We start from the raw sequence: 19,312 nt of genomic DNA, 5'->3' as shown, positions 1-19,312 counted from the left end.
GTCCAGATAATAAATATTTTGGACTTTGCAGGGCACATACACCTCTGTTCATAGTTTCTTCTTCCTCTCCCTTCCTCCCTTCCTCTTTCTCCTCCTTTATAACAAAGCTTTAAAAATGTAAAAACCATTCTCAGTCCCTGGGCCATGCCTAAGTATCCCGCTGGCCGGATTGGATGCATGGGTATAGTTAGCTGATCCCTAGTATAAAGGATAATAATACAAAGTCACCAAAGTACCCACCACCCAGTTTGAGAAACGGAATGTTATCAATCATGTTAAATAAAGTTCACTCTATACTGTCATTATCATAACCCTTTTCTTTGCTCCAAGAGCTAATCACTTTTTAAAATTCTGAGTGTATCATTCCTTAGCTTTTTTTTTTTTTTTGACAGTTTTACCTCTTGTACATGTATCCCCTAACAATATAGTGTTTTATTTTTTTTAATTTTTTTTTTTAACATATGGCATTGCATTGTAGGACTATACTACAATTTGTTTATTCATTTTCCTGTTGATGGATATTTCAGTTGTTTTTATCCTTTACTAGTATAGAAAACTATTTTGTACATTTTCGTAAATAGTCTCAGACTATAACTTTTATTGTCACAGTTTCCTTTTTTTTCTTTACTGTTTGATCAAAACAAAAGGGAGCCGTGACACAGAGAACACGTAAAACTGATACTCCGTGTGATCCTCTCAGAGCCCTCAGGCTCAAATCTCAGATGACACAACTCCTTTACAGGGCAGCCCTAACGAACATCGTACCACCTCTGGACCTACCTTCTGGAACATTTCCATGTTTGTCTTTATTGTCCTGTGTCTAGTAGAGATCCATGCCCACCTGCCACAGGTTCAAAGAAAGGTACTCCGCCCCACCCCCCACAACCACCTTCAGCCTGATAACTAGCTTTTCAGTTTTCATTACTAATTCTAGGATATGCCTCTTCCTCAGGTAATGGGATGTGGGAATATCTACTGCCTTCCAGGGACATTCTGTCCTCCACTATGAAGTGTGGATGAGTCCTTTGGCTCTAAGAGTGCAAATGAATGACCTTTCAGGGGGGGAGAAAAAAACACAACTATCCAATTTTAGAGGGTCCTGATATATTTGGCCTTAAATAACAGGAGATATGTAGGTCGCATGCTATTATAACTTGGTCTGGATTCAGCTGTGAACAAGCTCAGGCCAATTTTCCTTCTTGCTGTAGGTTTCCCTGGAACATGAAATAAAAATTCACATGGATATGAGTATCCTCTTTTTCTGTGTATTCCCAATCCTGTACTAAATTGTTTTAAATTGTTTTAATTTTCAGAGTTATTTGTTTTAATATCCGTCAGGACAAGTCTCTTTTTTTCTTGATGTTTCTTTTAAACCGTGGTATCATTTATGGTTTGAGATAAATTTTAGAATGTTATTTTGTTTTCAAAACCTATTATTATTTATATTTCACTGAATTTATGTATTTATTATAATCCCGTAATTTATTTTTTCTGACTTTCTCATTTTTGTCCCACACGATAGATTTTTCCTCTGTCTTGACAATTAAAAAATTGTCTATGCTGCTAATTGTTTTCTAAGTCCCAAATTATAAGTCTGACAGCCTGAGACTGAGGATTACGCTCTTAAAAAGGTCTTAGGGTAAACGATCGACGCTGCTACCCAGCACTGATGGATTTCGACCCCTCGGTTTTACTGGACTCAGAGGGTTGAACTGGTGCAATCAGTTTCTCTTCAAAATTTGTTTCATTTTTTTCCCCCAGATGAGTGGATAGGGACCATTTTTGGCCTGGGTGACCTTGGCATCTAGATTTCAATACACATAGAGTAAAGGCATATTGGGTTTACTTTATGGTGTTTAATTCCAGTTTCAAACTCTGCTTAAGATAGCTTGGATTCTCCAGAAGCCAAGGCTACTACGTAAGTTTTGTTAAGTCCAAATTAATATCTCTGCATCTCATCTCATGTCTCGTCATTACTATAACGTTTGCTATATAAGAAGTCAGGGAAGGCAGTGTGAAGTCTTGAGATCCAAACCCTGGAATATCACAGTTATGTACTTAGGAAAATTTTTTTCCTCCACGCACTGGAAAATAAAGTTCGTATTTAACCCAGTTCATGGTCCTGCTCGCCTTTCATGCATTTTCTATCATGATAACTATTGTCATGATAAATCAAAATTCTATTCCACGTCAAAATAATAATAATTTAGAAACATGCGAAGGAAATAAATTCTCATGTTTTAAATTTACTTTTTACATGTAATGTTTCTTTTGTATTAACATTTAAATACCTCTTTTGAATTTGTTCTCACCCAATATTGGCAGTAATTCAAACACACAGTCCACTGAGGCAACAAGAGAATAGGCCAGTGCCTGATAGTATAGTGACTACACGTGAAACCCCTTCCAGTGCAAAATCTTATTAACATTTAAAAAGAGCTAGATCCATTTATACCTTGACTATAGAGTCAACACCTGCTGGGCAGAACTCACTGTTATTCCCAACCTTTTCCCCTCTTTTGCATTTACTGAAGTCCTTAAAATATCAGCAGCACACTAAAAACTCTCCCGTAAATGCGCCGAAAGAAATCCCATTTTAGATCCAGCCCTCCGAGCCCATTTCCCTTGTGTTCATGTAACATTCGGGGCCTAATTTTCAGTAAATTGTCGAAAGGAAAGGTGACAGTCCATTTAGCAGTCAGCTAGTTGCTAATTAGTACCCAACTATAATGCATCAACATCTGAGCACTCCCCATTGAATACTTTGAATGATAACCATCCTGTGAGCTTGGCTCTGCTGTGGGCTGAGCCCTGACTGAGCTCTTTCACAGCAAGACGAGCGGTGTTCCAGCCATTTCCAACACTGAGTCTTAGCCCAGAGCTAAAAATCCTATCTGAGCATCACATTTTTTGGTTTTTGATTGCCTTCTACATGGGGTACAAATCTATGAGACTGTCAGCGCTGGGTCGTCACACTATGACACAAGAATTTAAAAATGACTGTCTTTTTTGAGAGCGCGTGTTATTATTTTTTAGATGTGCTGGGGAGGTAGAGGAAGATATAAACATCCCAAAGACATTTGTGCCAAGAAGTAAATTGTGGAAGTGGCAATTTGTCCCCAGGAAGCGCTGAACTTGGCTTGGTCTTCCCAGAGATAATTATGCTCCATTTCATACGTCGGTGCATTTCATCTGGGAACGGTACCTGCCGTTGGAATGAGGCACAGCACTGTTTCTGCAGAATTACACAGAGCCGGACCAGACCTGGAAGCCATTTTATTCTAAAGACTTGAATTAGCGCTTTTTCCAGAGCTCAATCCAAGAAAAAAAGAAAAAAGAGGTGTGGGTGGGGTAACATCTTTTAACATCTATTAAACAATTGTTCAAATGGGCTATGTATAATCGTAACAAGCCTGAGACAGAGGGGGTGGTGTGCCTGAGAGCCTGGGAAAACATCACACATTCTGCCTGTGAATCCCATCTCTTTCTACCATTGCCACTGAACTCTTCAATTCTTAGCGTGAGGAAACCCAAAAATACTAATGGTGTCTTGGAAGAAAATAGTACCGTCCTAATTTTTTTTTTTTAAAGAAAAGGGTAATAGGTCAAAACGAACCTTCTAAAATCACTGAATTGTAACCATTCAAAGGTTTTTGAGAAAGGTACGGAAAAGGTGCAGACTGAGCTAGCTTTAATGAGGCTAAAGTGACTGTGCAAACCTCGTTTGCCAGAACTACTGTATCTGATCTGAGAAAGGTACATTACTTCTCCTGGAGCCCCGGTTCTTTCATGCCACAGCTGCTGCGGCAACGTGGTGGGTGAGGCTGAAGGAGGCAGCACTTTTTGGAGAGTTAACAAAATCAATGTGTGTTTTAGAAGAGTTGGATTGAGTTTCTTCGGCATCTCGGGGTTACTAGGATAGGTACCTGGGGAAGGAAGATGTAGAAAATGTAAGAGGCAAAGTCTTTGAGGACTGAGAAAAGAAACAAACTTTGTGCCTTGGTCAGTTTTTTACTTCCTAATTTTGCCTTTGGGTAGCTTTGGAAAGGAGGAGAAGGGAAAATAGGTTTCAGAAGCAGCTGCATTTAAATATATGTGCACAACTTTCCCTTCCTGGACTCTACTCTTCAACTCAGATAAGATTTCTCCAGATCTGAGAATCAGGAGGCCTGGATTCTATACCTCTCTGTAAAAATTGAATCAAACATTTTTACTTCTCTGCGGTTATGCTTTTTACTTATTTAATAAATGGCTTCAACTTTATCCTTTATTCGATTATATATTGTGGTGATTCTGTGATTCTGATTTCTTGTTAGACTAGTCTGCTCCACAGAGGACAAGGCAGGTTCATACTGCTGTGTGTAGAACATGGTTTTTATTCAAGGAAAAACAAAAGTTGAATGAATGAACGAATGAATGACATTTTTTTCCCTGGGATGTATCTTTTGCAAGTCCCATCTGCAGGTTGAGTCCCATAAGACAAATGAGAGGTAATCGTCGATTGAATGATTCTTGATTCCAAATTAATTATGTGTAGTTTTCAGAAATGTCTGTGGGCAGCGATAGCTGCTGGACTTACCCTTGTATTTGACCTTGGCCATGTAGGCTCCTATTTTATCATGTTATAAGTTCCAAGCAATTTTCTCTGTACTAGTTCAAACCGGGAACCATAAAGGTTGAAAGGGGCCGCCAAGAAGAGTGACAGAGACAGCATGACAAAGTGAACTGAGCTCAAGCACGATGCCATCAGCCCGATGGGGGACCTTGTGCAGACTATGTAATCTGACTGCTTTCACATTACTCATCCTAAATTTTCACTGTTTCCACCAGTCTGCCTTACTCCGTGGTTTTAAATGGACTATGTCAAGAGTCTTATTTCATTATCCTGGCTCTGTTTTCCTTTTGCTAAATATGGACCTTTAATACCCTGCAGATTCCCCCTCAGTTATTTCTGGAGGTTTCAGGGATGTCTCATGTGCTTTTGAACAATTCCATCAGCTACCATATGGCATCTGTCGTGGATTGCCTTCTCTCTTGTATATCACTCCTTTTTCTGTTGGGTATCACCTTGTCTGATGACAATGCCTGCTACATCCTGTATTAGTTTTCTAAGGCTGCCTTAACAAAGTACCACAAACTAAGTGGCTTAAACAACAGAAATTTATTGTCTCACAGTTCTGGAGGCTAAAAGTTTGAGATCAAGGTGTAGGCTGCGCCATGCTCCTTCTACAGGTGCTAAGGAAAGATCTGTTCTAGGTTTCTACCTTAGCTTCTAATAGTTCCTTGGACTGTGGCAGCATGCCGCCAAACTTGATACGCTGTTTTCTCTTTCGTGCATGTCGTTTCCCTTTTTCATAAGGACATAGTCGTGTCGGATCAGGGCCCACTTTAACGACTTCCTAGTAACTTGAACACCACCAAAGACTATTTCCAAATCAAGTCACATTCACAGGGACTTAGGGTTAGAACTTCAGCATCTTTTGGGGCCACACAGTTCAGCCCATAACACTTCCCTTGGTCACTACTGAGTGACGAGGCAGAGCTGTGACTGCTGCTCATATTGACCCAGTCCCTGGGCCTCGTTATCAGAGCTATGGCTGGACATGGACACTTTCCAGTCACTGCTGGCTCTCTAGAAGTCTGGACAAACCAAAGCTACACCATGTTGACTGAAGCCAAAAACAAGCTGTAAGAGGAATGTTTTTCTCCTCTTTCGTGTACCTCTTCGATACAGGCCTCTCCAAGAAGTGGCATTTTAGTGAAGTTGTTTCTTATTCTCCCTCTTCTTTCCTTAGATATGTGTCTACAGGATTGGTCGAAAGACAAAATTTGAATGACAGACTCCTGTGGTAAGTAAAGTTGCCCCTTATGTCTGACGCGGGAGCTTTGTAACCATCTAGTCTCTCCTTTTCATGGATTCTGCTGGGATAGCTCTCATGCAATAGAGTCCCGAAAAGCTCACTTCACTTATCTGCCGAGCACACTCAGCTTGCCTGATTGGTAGTGGGAAGTATTGCCCTGGCCTTAACTAAGATTCTTGCTACATGTAAAACTGAGATTCGAAACAGTATGTGTAATATACCTCATTAAGAGCATATAAGAGAAAATTCATATGATTATTTCAATAGATATAGGAGAAGTGCTAATAAAAGTCATCACCCATTTTATGAAAAAAAATTAACAAAGTAGGATTTGGAAGAGACTTCCTTAATCTAATAAAATATACCTTAAAATACCCAATAGTAAACATCATAAATTAACAGTGAAATCTTAAAAAAAAAAAAATCCTTTCCTTTGATACTAGAAACAAGATAAGGATGCATTACCACCAGTTCTATGTGACATTGTACTAGGCTTTCTAGCCAATGCAGTAAGGCAAGAAAAATATAAATTATATAAGGATGGCAAAGAAAAAAATGGTAATGTCATTATTTACAGATGGCACGCTTATATTTCTAGAAGCGTCAAAAGAATCTTTGGAAAGTTTACAAGTTTGCTCAATATAAGCCAATATCTAAAATATATTATTGTATATCAGCAATAAGTGATTAGGTGATAAAAATACCATTTAAAATAGTATTAAAATAGCAAATGACTAAGAACAATTTAACAAAGGATGTGTAAGATCTCAGTGAAGGGAACGTTAAGGGAAAAATTAAAGAAGCTCGAAACATAATACATATTATGTTCATGGATGAGAAGACTCATTACTGTAAAGATATCAATTCTTTCCAAAATGATATCTAGATTTAATGTAATTCCAGTAAAATCTACGCAGATTTGGCGCGTGTGTGTGTGAGTGAGAGAGAAAGGGAGGGGGGAGGAGAGAGAGAGAGAAGAAGAGAGAGAGAGAAGGAGAGAGAAGATGAACGAGATGTTTATGAAATACAAAGGGCCAAGTGTAGTCAAGACACTCCAGAAGCAGAACAAAATGGCAAAGGGCTTGTCTTCCAAAATCAACACTTGCTTGAAAGATATAACAATTAAGAACAGTGTGGATGTGTAGATTTTGGCAAAAGATAGACAAATCGGCCACTGGAAGAAAGAGATGGGGAGAAAGAGCCATACACTTCCTACAGACCCTTCATTTATGACAAAGGCGACGATAAGTGGGAAAGAATGGCCTGAGCTAATGGTCTGGGCCCACTGGATATTCACATTGGAAAAAATTGTACCTGACCTTTATTTGACAATAAAAAGAAAATCACTTCAGGTAGTATGTAGACTTCAGTGTAAAAGGCAAAAAAAAAATAAAGCTTTTAGAAGATAGTGTAGGAAAATATCTTCATTGCATCAAGATAGAGTAATAGATTTTAAACAGGATAACCAGATGCAAAAAGATTGATAAATATGACTACTATAAGTACTTCTATTCTTTAGAAGAAACCATAATTAAAAGAGTTAAAAAGTAAGTTAAAGAGGGTAAGAACATCATTTGTAATTATATTTATGATGTAGTACCATATAAATGAATATGGAGTTATAAAAATGGACAGGAGGCTTGAACAGCCATTTCAAAAAATGACATCTTAATACCTAGTGCACATCTGAAAAGAAGTCAATCTCTTTAGTAAACAGGAAAATGAAAAATGACATGCTACAGTATATCTACCTGAAGGACTAGAATGAAAAAGACTTACAATATTAAGTTTATTAAGAATGTGAAGCAACAGGACCTCTCCGACCCTATGGATATAAATCGGTACAGTCCTTTGGAGAAAAGGTTTCTGCTCTTCACCGTACATCATGATGAGTCTCGATTCTACCACTAAGTGTACAACTGACAGAGATGCATGCCCTTGTGCCTCAGAAGACGGGCGTAAAAGTGCTCATAGCGGACTGTTCACAATAGCTCTAATCCAAAGCCCGCAGCAGCAGCGGGGGTGGGGGGGAGCGGGGGTAAATGGTGATATAGTCACGTCATGTGCGAACTACAGTCACAGACAAAAACAGCATGACCTTTGTATTGAGAGAAAGAAGTCGGACATAAAAGGATCCATACTGCATGGGTCCATTTACATCTAGTTCAGAAACAGGTAGAACTATAAACAATGACATTTAGAAACGCATGCTTATGTGGAAAATCTACAAAGCAAAGGGATCGCCATAAGGGGTGCTAAACTTTAGGGTAAGGGCAGGTGGCTCTGAGGCAGGACTATGCTGTGCCCTTCTGAGGTCCTGGCTGTATTCTGTTTTTCTTTCTTTTTTCTTTTTTTTTTATCTGTGCAGAGTTATAGAGGAACTACCTGTTTCTATACCTTTCTGTAAGGATATGGAATTTCACCATAAAAGTTTCTTTTTAATTTCCTTTTTTTTTTCCCCAAGGAATATATGTAAAATTCCAGGCACCTAATAAGCACTGCATATGCAGTGGCTACTTAATAAGCATTTTGTATCCCTTCTTCCTCTGCTCAGCTCTGTACACCTCACCTTATAAAACAATGAATCATCTTGGTGTACCTGCACAACACAGACACACATTCCCAGAAGGAAAGCTGCCCTGAGCATTAGCAGATTGCAGAGGCTAAAGATGTTCATCCCTGCCTTGTCTGATTGCCTCTTACACCAGCACCACGGTTGTCACACAGGCAACTACGCCTTTCGGAGCCAGTGAGCACCCCTGTGCTTCATAATCACTGAAACACATGTGTTAAGTCACTTTTTGCTAAGCCAAGATGAGAATTCTCAGTGTTCAATCGCCCTCAAAATTTCTCATCTCTTCCCTGGGGTGAGGCGCTTTGGTTTAGCAGCTGCGTGTGGGGATTGCATTTAAATCACTTAAGGTCTGGAGTTCGATATCTCCTAAAAGCAGCCTCTTTTCTTTCGGCATTCCCCTTCAGGCATGCCTGCATTTTTTTTTTTTTTAACTTCAAAGTGAGGAATATCCTCCTAAGGGATCGGAAAGGTTTGGAAATGCATTAACTCTTTGTATGCACAGGTGTACTTGGGGTGCCTTCAGCTCGCTTCTTCCCAGGCTTATCATTCCTGGGCAGTAGCTCTTTTAAGTCATTAGCCATTCCTTTCACATTTTAACAACAAAAGGGGTAACAGTAAATCCGGTGCCTAGATAGCTCAAGGTCAGAAGAAGTAGTGGAGGAGAGTACAGGAAAGTCAAGGCCAATGATACTTTTAGGTAACAGTAGCCTCTGATGTAACACACCAGCTCTCCTCTCAAATTCCTCCGGTTACAGAACTGCTTGTCCAGGTGGCTAATCTTTTCATGAAACAATTAGAGTTATGCCTTAGGATATAAATTGCCTCAGAATCCCAACACACTGACAAACTTATGCTGTTCCAGAGATGAGGGTTGTCAGACCCTTTTCTGAAAGCAAGTTTTTGTTGAGAGATGCGAGGGAGCAGCTCATGGTATTTGTGGCTGAAGCTGAAAGAAAATATTTTGGATGCGCCAAACAAATTTTACCATGTCATGATCACACTAAGGCCTAATTTTGTTATTGTTAATTTTTTAATGCCCTTTACCCCAGCTGTGCCGAAAGCGTAAGAGGTCAATGTCAGTTAGCTCAGAATTAGATCTGGAATTTGTTCAGTGGAAGGGGACTTGAGACAACGGAGACCATCGGGCTGCAGCAGATTCAAACTTTTATATCTAAAAGTCTTGTTTTTCAGAAAATACAATATAGAAGTGAAAGAACAAGCTCCCATCTGTATTTTCCCATGATGTCAGGGAGTAGCTCTTCAATGCAATATATTTTGATAAGTATTTGTCAAGCACCCGCTGTGGGTTAGGTACTCACTGGTACTTTCTAAGGACTTTTGGAATGGATGGGTGAGTCTGAATCACTGTTCCGCTCCACTCATTATTGTTCCTGGATTACCCAGGGCCTGGGAGAACATGCAGTAGTAGACACCACAGGCCTGTGGGAGTTTGGATGGAGATGGTTAGAAAACATAGGGGAGGCTGGACTCTCCCCAAAGTGAATCTGCAGGCTTAGCTCCCAATTTAGATGCACAGCTTATTCATCTCAGGATGTTGGGCATAGTTTGCTAGTCACTGATCCTCCCCGGCCTCCCCAGAGCCATCTGCAACTGGTAAAAAATGACCCACTGAAGCTGGTGAACATTTCCCGTCGTGTTTCCTCTGACTTCACACAGCTGTGACAGACGGTGTCCCAGCAGGGTCTATGCAGCTCATCTGCCGAGAGGGAGTGACATCATGACGGCCCCCACTTTAGGTCTGGGGCTCAGCTTCTGTTTGTTCTAACCACCTCTCACTCCTTCTCAGGAACTTCTCCCAGTTGGAACTTGGCAACTAAAGTTACTGACTAAAGGACTGGAGAATCTTTTACTGCCAAAGTTATAAATCTGAAGGGGGCTTGCTGGATCGTCCTTCTAAGTCAACCTTGAATTTTAGAGAGAGAGAGTCTAAGGCACAGAAATTTAAGGTTATACTACTAGTTGGTGAGGATTTACGATGAGACCCAGGTTCCTGGTCAGTGCTTTTTTCAATTTTGGGTGCATTCCTCCTGTTATTAGGTCATGTATTTTACTGGTTATCTATGGAATTTGCTGAGGTAAAAGGCATCTGCTTTTTGGAAACTTTCTGCTTAGTACTTAGTCTCATGTGATACTCATGTTGGTGTCCATCGCTAGCCTTTAATCTGCTGTGTTAAAAATGGTCTTAGGCTTCTTTAGATATACGTGCTGATACACGCTGTGTTTCCAATTTGACTACCTTACCCAAGGGCAAGTATCAGAGACCACACGGAGTAGTGGAAAAGGTTTTGGGTTTTAGAGCCCGACACACCTAAAGTGGGATTCTGATTTTCCATTTACCAGTTGTATGATTTTTCACTTTTATCAAGTCTCATCTATCACTATTTTAATTATTATTTTTTTTTTTGCGTGCGTGTGTCCCGTTTAAGAAATCTTTGCATAACCCAAGATCACAAATATTTAAAATGCCTTATTCTAAAAGTTTAATAGTTCTAGCTCTTATGTTTAGGCCTGTTATCCTTTTGTAGTTAATCTTTGTATATGTTTTGAGGTAAGGATTAAGGTTTATATTTTTCCCTACTGATATCCAATTGTTCCATGGTCATTTGTAGAAAAGACTATTTTTTTCTCATTGAATCACTTCGATATCTTTGTTTAAAATCAATTGGCCACAAATGTTGGGTTTATGTTTGGACTCCCTAGTAATGCCAATGCCACTCTGTCAAGTTTACTGTAGCTTTGTTGTAAGTCTTGAAAGCAGGTAGTACAAATATTCCAACTTGATTCTTGATTTCTTGATTGTTTTGGGATATTCTAGGTTATTTTCTTTATTCGTCTAAATTTTAAAATTTGTGCATCAATTTCTTCAATAAAGTCTCAGAGTGTTATTGAGATTACATTGAGTCTGTACATCTATTTTATGGAGAATTGCCATTTTACTTATATTAGTCTTCTGAACTATGAGGATGGTATAATTCTCACTTCATTTAGGTCTTTGTTAATTTTCTTCTGCAGTGTTTGGAGTTTTCAGTGGTTAGTTCTCGCACATCTTTTATTAAATTTATTGAAAAGTATTTTTTAATGCTATTGCAGTAGAGTTAATTTTTTTAGTTAAATTTATTGAGATAACATTGGCTAATAACATTATGCAAATTTTGGGTGTACAACTTTATACTATGACACCTGTAAACATGGTGATTTAAGGAGTTAATTTTTAAAGTTTACTTTCTAATGTCCCATCTCTAGTGCATAAACCTAAGTTGATTACATCCTGAGATATTACTTAAGTCACTTATTAGTTCTAGTAGATTTTTTGTCTATTCTTTAGGATTTTCTATGAGTACAACCATCTCCTCTGTAACATGGTTCATTTTATTCTTTTCAGTCTTTATGCTTTTTATTTTTATTTTTTTTTATTTTTTCTTGCCTTATTTAACTGGCTAGGCCTTCCATGGCAATATTTACGAGAATTGGGAAGAGCAGACACCCTCACTCTGTCCCTGATCTTGGCTAAACATCACTGAGCCTTTCGCAGCTGAGTACAATGTTAGCTACAGGTTTTCATAAATGTTTTAAATAAGTTAAGAAACTTGCCTCCTGTTCCTAGTTTTTGAAGTTTTTATCATAACTTGTAAAGACTACATTTTCTGCATATATTGAAAATACTATACGATTTTTCTATTTTCTCCTATTCATATGGTGAATTACATTGATTTTCAGATGTTAAGCCAACCTGCCATTCCTAGAATAAGTCCTACTTGACCATGATATGTTATATATTTTTTCATATTGTTGGATTTTATTTGTTAAATTTTGTTCATGACTTTTGCATTCATGTTTACAATGGATGATGTTTTATGGTTCTCTGTTCTTATGATGTTTTTGTCTGATTTCGTCTGAGTAATAGTGGCTGTTAAAGGAATTTTGGAAGTGTTCTCTCTTCCACTATTTCCTGAAAGAGTTTTCATAGAATTGATATTATTGTTTTCTTAAATGTGTGATGGAATTCACCAGTGGAGTCATTTGGGCCTGGAGTTTTCTTTATGTGAAGGTTATTAAATTACAAATGCAGTTACTTAAATGATATAGGATATTTAAGTTTTCTATTTCTTTTTGGGTCAAATTTTGTACTTTATTAAAAGAAATTAATTCATTTCATCTAGATAATTAAATGTATTGTCATATTAAGTTGTTCATAAAATTTCATTATTATCCTTTCAGTGTATGTAGGATCTGTAGTGATATACCCTCTTTCAATATTAATATCTTGATGGATGTCTCTCTATTTTCTTGATTAGTGCAGGTAGATGCTTATTTTCTATATGACTGCGATAATTCGTTTTTGGTTTTATTAATTTTTGTGTTTTTTTTTCCCATTTCATTGATTTACTCCTTTATTTTTATTATTTCCTTCCTTACACTTAATTTAGGTTCATTTTTCTTTTTCTAATATTTTTAAAGATGAAAAGTCAGATAATTAGTATTTAGATCTTTATTTCTAACATAGGCATCTACAAGTAGAAATGTCTCTCTAAACACTGCTTTAGCTTCATCCCACAAATTTTGATATCTTGTATATTCATAGTTCTCTGTAATTTTAAAAACTGGTGTCCTGGGTGTTACTGTGTATGGTGTGTGTGTGTGTGTGTGTACATATGTGTATATATATATATACACACACACATATATAGTATACACACACACACACACACACACACACAACTTTTCATATTTTTGCCTACAACAAATATTGTATCACTTTCTATACAAAATTAGAAAATTTTCGACCTTATATATTCTCTCCTCCCATGTGGTAGGATACTCTTGTGTGGGAGGCGGAATTATAGCCTCACAGGCATGCCCATTCCCTAGTCTCCAGAGCCCGAGTATCTGCTATCATATATGGCATAAGATACCTGAACTGCATTGAGTCTGTTCTAAATATTTATGGACCAGGCCTCAAATCAGAGATGTGGGTAGACAAAAATGGGAGATTTATCTCTTTTTCTTTTTATTCTGGGATTTCACCATTGTTTTTGACAGCTGTGTTTCACTTTGATCCAGTCGTCTGCTTACCTAGGCAAGAAAGGATATATATATATATATTTTTTACCAGCACCCTGGTACACCAACTTCACTTCCCTAGACTAAAAACAATTAAGGTGGGGACTTTTTTGTATATCATCCCCCTTCCTTCCTCTGCGTGTTTACTCTTGCTGAAATCTGATTTTGTTCAACCTTCAGTGCCTTCATTTAGTTGCTTTTTGTATTACGTTCATGTCCAGGCTTTATAGTTCTCTCTGAAGGAGAATAACCTGGTAGGTCCTTAGACCATCATCTCTGCAAGCTGGAGTTAGTCATAGCTTTTTGATCAACTCATTCATAGTTCATATTGGAGATTTTTATTAATTTTTACAGATTAATATGATAATTTATGGCTCACTCATTCGTTAAATACTTTTATGCCTCTACTATGTTTCAGCTATATTGCCAGGCATGCTATATACAATTACGAACATTTGACCCTGGTCCCTTCTCTGATGGAATTTAGAAGCTAGTAGAGAAGGTAGAGATCAAAACCAATTAAAATAACATGTGGTGAGTGTCATAAGAGAAATTACTGGGTGCTATGGAAGTAAATAATAGAATTTCCTCATATAAACAACTCTAGAGGAGATCAGGGAGAATTTCCTCAGAAAATGAGACTTAAAATGAAACTTGAAGCAAGTGTAGGAGTTGGAGTCAGATAAGTAAAATTTAGTTTGCATATTAATTGTTTAAGTGAATGATGGGGTAGAGGGAAGAATTAAAGGAAGAAAATTAGGAAGTAAGTATAATAATGGTGATGTGCTGGGAAAAGTGATGATTGTGGGAAGAGAGAGAATCGGTATATGTTTGAAAGGCGTTTAGGTGATAGAATTGAATAAGATTCATGACCAATAAAGAAGGTCAGATAGAGAAGGAGGCCTCAAGGATAATGTCTAGATTTCTGGCTTAAGCCTCATAATGGACGGTGGTAGCTTTTATTGAGATAGGGCACACTGGAGGAGGAACATGTTAAGAAATAAAATAAGGTTATTAATTTAGTTTCAGGCTTTTGAATTTTGGGTACTTATATACAAAGTGCCTAAAATACTTTACATGCAGTTGAGTGTGCATAAGAAGAATTCTTAGCTAAAAACATCACTCTTGGTGCTGAGTATCAGGGAGAACACTGTTTCCTTGTTATTGATAGATCTATAAAGTGGGAGTCATTTCCACTCCACAGAAGGAAAATAGGAGAAGGATTCTTCTAACTTGTTTTTGAATCCTCACTGACTCCTCACTGAGAAGACTGACCTGTCTTATTGGTAAATCTTGCAAAAGGAGCTGAGAGAACTGGGCTCCCTGCCTCAGAGTCCCCCTTATGCAGCTCACATCCACGTTTGGTCACTTCTTTGATCTGAGTATAGGATGAACTGAATGCAATGAAAAGAACATAGAAATGGTGGGTCTGCTTTCCTAGAACCACAGGATGTTGATAGTTGAAGGGAATTTCCTCCAGGATTCAACTTTAATCTCCTAGAATTAGGTTTAAGAGTAATTGGTTAGAGGATGTTATGGGTATTATACAATTTATTAGAATATCTTTATTTAATGGAGAGTATGTTAAAGTGGAGAGAACACATTGTAGGCAAACAGCTCAGGCTCCACCTGTGTGATGGCGGTCAAGATATTTGACTTCTCTAGGCTCTGGCTTGCTCTTCCATAGAACAGGGGCAATGCTTTCCATGGTATTGCTTAAAAGTTTTTAATATAATTTAGATATTGAATATCCACGTGTCAGAATTGCTAGTTTGTTGCAGAAATGTCAAGCTCAGTTTTTATACTTGCCTGCTCGTAAAGCCATCCTCACTTTGCGGAATTTCTCAGTGACTATCTCTTTAGAGATAAATGCATAATGGTACACTAAGAAGTCAATTGCCAACCTAGAAGACAAGGCTGTTTGGTCACACTAGGTAACAGTGGCTTGTGGAGGCCATTGGGGGATTGTCATTGTAGGAAGGTGGCATGGTGGAAGGGTTGGGGTTGGGCATCTGGAACTAACTTTGAAGCTGTCCTGATATTTACCATCTCTGTGACCTTGTGCAAGTTATTTAATCTCTCTCTGCCTCAGATTCTTTAGCTATAAAATGAGGATAATACTGTTACCTCCTTTATTAGGTTGTTGTAAGGATTAAATACATTAATATGTGTAAAACAGCTATATTAGTGTTTCGCATATAGTAAGCATTATATAATTGTTAGTCACGATGATCGTAAAGACAAAGAAATTTCTACTGTGTTGTTACAGTTTTTTTTTTCCTTTTATATTTATTTCAAATGTTCAGCGAATTTTCTTTTCAATAAATTAGGCCGTGTGACAAGCAAGCGAATTTAAAGAAACCTGCGTGACTTTTTAGAAAAATCCTTGACTCTATTGGCAGGCGGGATTTAAGAATGAAGGAACTGAGATGTACTGGTGGTGTGGACGGTTCTGTCGTGAGTAGTGGGAAAGCACAGCCATAAATGACAGGTTCGGGAATAGGATTGATAGGAGAGCTGGCATGTTTGAGGCCGCTTTAATATTAGTTGAGAATCCCCACTGGGAGGAGAGATAATGGAGCTTTGTAGCTCTCACTACTTCAAAGAAAAGAGCTGGGCAATCAGGTAACAGGCTTAAAGGCTTTCTTCCATTCCCGACCAGTTTAGTTTGTTACTCGGCTTTCAGGTTTGGGGTCTTGTGCAACGCTTGGCCTTGAGACCCAGGAGAAAACTGAAGTCGGGGTGGGGGTGAGGGGTGGTGGGGACTCCTGCACAGCTAATGATACTCACAGAGGGGCTTCCATAAGCCTTACAGAACCACAAAGCCCCTCTGTGACTTGAAGGCGAATCAGAAACCTACATAGGAATTAATGAACCAGGACAGACTTCACAGTGGCAGGCTACATTAGAGGCTGGGGCAGAGACACTAGCAGCGGAATTCTTGGAGAGAAGCAAAAATTCATGGTGATTGTTGGTGAAGAGAAACGGAAGCAGAGATTGCTGGACGTGACCTCCCCTAATTCAACTGCCATCCATGGCTGCGCTAATTGTGAAGGCTCATGTGGATCCAGGTCTTATTCTGAAGACGGATTAGTATATCACTGTAAACTGGCTTAAACATCTTATTTTCTCAAATTCAAAAGCCAGTGTGAAAAGTCTCTATATCGGTGTCCATAATACTTACTAGTGGTTTTCTTTCCCTTTTCTTTCCTTTTTTGTGAGACGAGAGCTGAGTTCAATAGCTGGAGGAAAACATTTTCAAAAATCCAAACATTAGGTTGCAGGGAAAAAGACAACTTAGAAGGACCATCGCAGGTAGGCACACCCCCATCAGGGCAAATTACTCGAGATCCCCTGTAGGAGAGCGAGGTGGGAAATGCGGCGCCTGTCAAGGAGAGTAAGCTTCCTCAGACCTAGTATTTCACTCTCGTTCCTCTCAAGCTTCATCAGAACATCACCGATTAAAGGTGGCGGAAGTGTTACCTACAGTGTCCTGGGCAGAATAGATGGGGCGTGGCTTCCTTTGCAGTCCTGCATGTGGACCACCTGGTGTGTCTGCTGGTTCAGGCGAGTCCCGCTGTCTGTGTGAGTTGGGGTGAAGACAAGGATATTCAAATCTGGCGATGCCAATAAATAGGGGATGTGGATGGCCCTTGACTCCAGGGGCCCTTTCCTTAGGTGGGATGGCCAGGTTGTTTTCTGTGAAACACTGGACAGAAAAACTCAAGCCATCATATCCAAAGAGTGGTGCATATTGAGCCTGGCGTGAGCAAGAACACACGCTCACATACCATCTTATAACAGGAGTGCTTTTTCGCACGCCCAACTTAAGCATAAATACAGATTCGGTCGATGCAAATTGTAGCAACAGACACCACAGATGGAAAGATTATTATTATTATTTTTTAAATATCTGACGCTGGGAAAATTGATCAAATTTTGGGGCAAAAAAACGAAATTATGTTATATACGAAACCAAAAATTAATTTCATGTGAATTAAACAATATCTACTAGTGAGTGTTTACTCTGCATCATGTACTTTAAATATATTATTTCGTTAAATATTGACAACAACTTTTAGAGGTAGGTTTCATCTCCACCTAAGAAATGGGATGTCTCAGAAAGAGGTGGTCTGCCAAGGTCACTGAGTGAGTAAGGGGCACAGGGATGGGATTTTACATACACCCTTCTCAATGAAGAGCAAACGGGTATACACCACCACGGACTTTCCGGAATGAAGCATAGAATAACTATCAGGTATTTATCCACTTGTGATTGGAAAAGATTTTTGTAAGCATGAAGTCACTGATGAAACAAAGAAAAGATCGACCATGTAAAATCAAACAAAAAGAAATCTAAAATCTGTAATTCCAAATTTAAAGCAAACAATGAATTACAATTTTTCACCTTCAGATTGGCAACATTCTGAGAAAAGGTGCTGTGAAATGGGCATTTTCCTATACTGCTTGTTGGCTTATGTATTTTTCAAAAAGCGTTTTTGAAAAACAACTTAGATTTGGGCATCAAATCATTAAAGAGCTTACATGTTTCGAATGGCGAACTCTACTTCTAGAGGTTTTTTTCCTTCTATGGAAATATAATTATGTACAAAATGGGTGTCAGAGAACTAAATTTTGATCTAGAATCCATTTTTTAGTGCAGAATCCAGTGTTGTGTGTCACTGGCCAAATTATTTAATCATTGTGTTAGTTTTTTCATCTGTAAAATGACAATGATACTAATACTGATAGACTAAGTTTCTGTGAGGATAGTATGACATAATGCACATTAAAGAGTTAGCCTAGTACATGACAATTACATAGTTAAGTAATATTTTTTTTATTCATAGTGTTGCTATTCTCATCATAGTTTTATTTATGAATAAAAATAGTGGAAGCAAATATTTTGAAAGGCTAATATCATGAGTAAATCTTAATAATATATTCTAAAATGAAAAAGGCATCCATTTGATTATAATTTATATTGTACTCATGGAAGGAAGTATACCAAAATGATATCATTGGTAATGATTGGATATTTATTTGTATTTCTTTATCGTTTTCTCGGTTTTCTGATTTTCTTAAATGGAAATGTTCCTTTCTCTTTTTAAAAAAAACCCAAGTGTTTTTAATGAGGGAATAAGGTGAAAAATGAGTCATCACTGTAGCATTTGGAGTAGGGTTGGTGGAACAAGGGCCTGTAGCTGAGATGGGGAGTCTCTCTAAGTGTGGGCGAAGTTAACTCCATCTGGGTTTCTATATGTGGAGGCCCACTGTATGATATTTAGATCTCTGAATATTATCGATTCAGTCTTAATGAGAGAGAAGACAGAACTTTAGTGCATTTATTTTCCACAAAGGATTGAAGCCAAAGGGGAAGGAAAATGCATCTTTCAAAGTCTCCAAACAGGTTATCAGGATGGATTCTGAGTGCCAAAGAAATATTTTTAGATTCTTTTGTGTGCTCTACCTTCTCAGTCTTGGGGGCAGTTAAATAGTCAAGACGTGACTACTACCTTTAAATTCCTAGAATATATTGGCATGTTGTGACTTAAAGTATCTAGTGAGCAAAAAAAGGGGGGATCACACACACACACGCCCACACACACACACACACACACACTCACACACCATTCTAAGATATGGATTGAGAGAGATGCAATGAAAGAATTGGTGGTATCAAAACTATGGGCTTGAAAACAGATGTATCCTGTCCACTAGGCTAAATGTTTCAAGACTTCAAGATGAAGTGGAAGGTTCATGCTGGAATTATTTTCAGTTACAGGAGTTATGG

Source organism: Pteropus medius, unplaced genomic scaffold (genome assembly GCF_902729225.1).
Source record: "Pteropus medius unplaced genomic scaffold, Ma_sr-lr_union100, whole genome shotgun sequence".
Lineage (NCBI taxonomy): Eukaryota > Metazoa > Chordata > Mammalia > Chiroptera > Pteropodidae > Pteropus > Pteropus medius.
The sequence above is the reverse complement of the archived record's forward strand: the minus strand, read 5'-3'. Positions refer to the sequence as shown.